The sequence below is a fragment of the Rhinatrema bivittatum genome, chromosome 1 (assembly GCF_901001135.1).
Source record: "Rhinatrema bivittatum chromosome 1, aRhiBiv1.1, whole genome shotgun sequence".
Lineage (NCBI taxonomy): Eukaryota > Metazoa > Chordata > Amphibia > Gymnophiona > Rhinatrematidae > Rhinatrema > Rhinatrema bivittatum.
The window spans coordinates 817,845,649-817,850,352 of record NC_042615.1 but is presented as its reverse complement, the minus strand read 5'-3'; positions in this window follow the sequence as shown (position 1 = coordinate 817,850,352).

Genomic DNA, 4,704 nt, shown 5'->3' with positions numbered 1-4,704 from the left:
CAGGCAGAAGGAGAGGTAGCAGTGGGGATGGAGGGGCCCTACAGGTGCAGCAGAAGGAGAATTAGCAGTGGGGATGGAGGGGCCCTACAGGTGCAGGAGAAGGAGAGTTAGCAGTGGGGATGGAGGGGCCCTACAGGTGCAGGAGAAGGAGAGTTAGCAGTGGGGATGGAGGGGCCCTACAGGTGCAGGAGAAGGAGAGTTAGCAGTGGGGATGGAGGGGCCCTACAGGTGCAGGCAGAGGGAGAGTTAGCAGTGGGGATGGAGGGGCCCTACAGGTGCAGGAGAAGGAGAGTTAGCAGTGGGGATGGAGGGGTCCTACAGGTGCAGGAGAAGGAGAGTTAGCAGTGGGGATGGAGGGGCCCTACAGGTGCAGGAGAAGGAGAGTTAGCAGTGGGGATGGAGGGGCCCTACAGGTGCAGGAGAAGGAGAGTTAGCAGTGGGGATGGAGGGGCCCTACAGGTGCAGGAGAAGGAGAGTTAGCAGTGGGGATGGAGGGGCCCTACAGGTGCAGGAGAAGGAGAGTTAGCAGTGAGGATGGAGGGGCCCTACAGGTGCAGGGAGAAGGAGAGTTAGCAGTGGGGATGGAGGGGCCCTACAGGTGCAGGCAGAGGGAGAGTTAGCAGTGGGGATGGAGGGGTCCTACAGGTGCAGGAGAGGGAGAGTTAGCAGTGGGGATGGAGGGGCCCTACAGGTGCAGGGAGAAGGAGAGTTAGCAGTGGGGATGGAGGGGCCCTACAGGTGCAGGAGAAGGAGAGTTAGCAGTGGGGATGGAGGGGTCCTACAGGTGCAGGAGAAGGAGAGTTAGCAGTGGGGATGGAGGGGCCCTACAGGTGCAGGAGAAGGAGAGTTAGCAGTGGGGATGGAGGGGCCCTATAGGTGCAGGCAGAGGGAGAGTTAGCAGTGTGGGATGGAGGGGCCCTACAGGTGCAGGCAGAGGGAGAGTTAGCAGTGGGGATGGAGGGGCCCTACAGGTGCAGGAGAAGGAGAGTTAGCAGTGGGGATGGAGGGGCCCTACAGGTGCAGGAGAAGGAGAGTTAGCAGTGGGGATGGAGGGGCCCTACAGGTGCAGGCAGAGGGAGAGTTAGCAGTGGGGATGGAGGGGCCCTACAGGTGCAGGAGAAGGAGAGTTAGCAGTGGGGATGGAGGGGCCCTACAGGTGCAGGAGAAGGAGAGTTAGCAGTGGGGATGGAGGGGCCCTACAGGTGCAGGAGAGGGAGAGTTAGCAGTGGGGATGGAGGGGCCCTACAGGTGCAGGAGAAGGAGAGTTAGCAGTGGGGATGGAGGGGCCCTACAGGTGCAGGAGAAGGAGAGTTAGCAGTGGGGATGGAGGGGCCCTACAGGTGCAGGAGAAGGAGAGTTAGCAGTGGGGATGGAGGGGTCCTACAGGTGCAGGCAGAGGGAGAGTTAGCAGTGGGGATGGAGGGGCCCTACAGGTGCAGGCAGAGGGAGAGTTAGCAGTGGGGATGGAGGGGCCCTACAGGTGCAGGCAGAGGGAGAGTTAGCAGTGGGGATGGAGGGGTCCTACAGGTGCAGGCAGAGGGAGAGTTAGCAGTGGGGATGGAGGGGCCCTACAGGTGCAGGCAGAGGGAGAGTTAGCAGTGGGGATGGAGGGGCCCTACAGGTGCAGGAGAAGGAGAGTTAGCAGTGGGGATGGAGGGGCCCTACAGGTGCAGGAGAAGGAGAGTTAGCAGTGGGGATGGAGGGGTCCTACAGGTGCAGGCAGAAGGAGAGTTAGCAGTGGGGATGGAGGGGCCCTACAGGTGCAGGAGAAGGAGAGTTAGCAGTGGGGATGGAGGGGCCCTACAGGTGCAGGCAGAGGGAGAGTTAGCAGTGGGGATGGAGGGGCCCTACAGGTGCAGGCAGAGGGAGAGTTAGCAGTGGGGATGGAGGGGTCCTACAGGTGCAGGCAGAAGGAGAGTTAGCAGTGGGGATGGAGGGGCCCTACAGGTGCAGGAGAGGGAGAGTTAGCAGTGGGGATGGAGGGGCCCTACAGGTGCAGGAGAAGGAGAGTTAGCAGTGGGGATGGAGGGGCCCTACAGGTGCAGGCAGAGGGAGAGTTAGCAGTGGGGATGGAGGGGTCCCTACAGGTGCAGGAGAAGGAGAGTTAGCAGTGGGGATGGAGGGGCCCTACAGGTGCAGGAGAAGGAGAGTTAGCAGTGGGGATGGAGGGGCCCTACAGGTGCAGGAGAAGGAGAGTTAGCAGTGGGGATGGAGGGGCCCTACAGGTGCAGGAGAGGGAGAGTTAGCAGTGGGGATGGAGGGGCCCTACAGGTGCAGGAGAAGGAGAGTTAGCAGTGGGGATGGAGGGGTCCTACAGGTGCAGGCAGAGGGAGAGTTAGCAGTGGGGATGGAGGGGCCCTACAGGTGCAGGAGAAGGAGAGTTAGCAGTGGGGATGGAGGGGCCCTACAGGTGCAGGAGAAGGAGAGTTAGCAGTGGGGATGGAGGGGCCCTACAGGTGCAGGAGAAGGGAGAGTTAGCGGGGGGGATGGAGGGGCCCTACAGGTGCAGGAGAAGGAGAGTTAGCAGTGGGGATGGAGGGGGCCCTACAGGTGCAGGCAGAGGGAGAGTTAGCAGTGGGGATGGAGGGGCCCTACAGGTGCAGGAGAAGGAGAGTTAGCAGTGGGGATGGAGGGGCCCTACAGGTGCAGGAGAAGGAGAGTTTAGCAGTGGGGATGGAGGGGCCCTACAGGTGCAGGAGAAGGAGAGTTAGCAGTGGGGATGGAGGGGCCCTACAGGTGCAGGCAGAGGGAGAGTTAGCAGTGGGGATGGAGGGGCCCTACAGGTGCAGGAGAAGGAGAGTTAGCAGTGGGGATGGAGGGGCCCTACAGGTGCAGGAGAGGAGAGTTAGCAGTGGGGATGGAGGGGTCCCTACAGGTGCAGGAGAAGGAGAGTTAGCAGTGGGGATGGAGGGGCCCTACAGGTGCAGGCAGAGGGAGAGTTAGCAGTGGGGATGGAGGGGCCCTACAGGTGCAGGCAGAAGGAGAGTTAGCAGTGGGGATGGAGGGGCCCTACAGGTGCAGGAGAAGGAGAGTTAGCAGTGGGGATGGAGGGGTCCTACAGGTGCAGGAGAAGGAGAGTTAGCAGTGGGGATGGAGGGGCCCTACAGGTGCAGGAGAAGGAGAGTTAGCAGTGGGGATGGAGGGGCCCTACAGGTGCAGGAGAAGGAGAGTTAGCAGTGGGGATGGAGGGGCCCTACAGGTGCAGGCAGAGGGAGAGTTAGCAGTGGGGATGGAGGGGCCCTACAGGTGCAGGAGAAGGAGAGTTAGCAGTGGGGATGGAGGGGCCCTACAGGTGCAGGAGAAGGAGAGTTAGCAGTGGGGATGGAGGGCCCTACAGGTGCAGGCAGAAGGAGAGTTAGCAGTGGGATGGAGGGGCCCTACAGGTGCAGGAGAAGGAGAGTTAGCAGTGGGGATGGAGGGGCCCTACAGGTGCAGGCAGAGGGAGAGTTAGCAGGGGGATGGAGGGGCCCTACAGGTGCAGGCAGAGGAATCATTCACAGTTTTGGTGACTCCGCATCTTTCTGCCATTTTGGTTTTGTCTTCTAAAGGTGCCCCAAAATCCTTCCCCACACAGTAGGGTGACCAGATGTAGCTGATGTACGAACGAAGCTGCTGACGAATGCTTCCTCTCGCTCCCAGTGCCCTGCTGGTAGTGGGGATCCTCTTCCTCCCTGCTTCATTGATAGCTCTGTCCTCGTTACTTGCATCTTCTTTCAGTCGGTCAGTAATCGAGCCGTGACGACATTAAACTTACCCTCCAGAATGGGCGCAGGGGCGAGGGGCCTCAGACTCCCTCTTTGTCTCGAGAGCTGTCAGATGAGCCGGTCCTGCCTACATTTCCTTGCATGCAATGGGGTAAATCCAGGCCAGGCTTGAAATGGTAAAAAAAAAAAGGGGGAGGGGGTGATATTCTCCCACCAATTTGGTCCGCCAATCGTCATTCCCCTTTTATCTCTGTTACAGTGTCAGACCCCCCCCCCCCCTTCATGGATTTCCATGCATTGATCATTCTTTCACTTCTCATCTCCTAATTCCCTGTACGCACCCGGATCAGTCCAGACTGCTGGGTTACCCATCCCTGCCAGCAGATGGAGACAGAGAAAGTTTTACTGACACTGCCTCATAAGCTCCAGTGCCACCTCAGTCCCTTAGTATTTCTCTGTCTCCAGCAGATGGCTGAGGATGTGCAAACTGTAGTTCTGAATTTTTTCTAGGGCTAAATTTCTTTTGAGCCTTCCTCCCGGGGGTTTTCTTTTTGGTTTGTTTTAGGATTCTTTAAGGGTCCTACCCCATCCGGTTGAGGCGGACGGGCCGGGGGTTGTCACCCTTTTGTCTGCTCGGTCTGTGCGCCTGTGGGTGTGCATCTGGCTGACCAGATCCCTCCCCTCATGAGGCCGCTCAGGCAGCTGCAGGCTCCTGGGGTGGGGGGTGGGGGGGTTGGATTTGAATTCCCCCCGTGCCTGAGACCACCTGTTTCAGGTTTTCAGCCTTAGTATCTCTTACCAAGAAAGTTTAAAAAAAAAAAAAGAAAGCTTTAATTCAAAGGCGAAAACAGGCAGCACAGCCCTACGGGCAACCTCCCTCTATTTGCCGGTAAGATCGGCTCGGTTCCGGGGGTACTGTTCACGGTGCTTTCTGTGCCTTGCTCGGTGTTTCCCTCTCCGGCCCCCCCTTCCCCAGCATGGCTCGTGCTGCCGCGTGCAG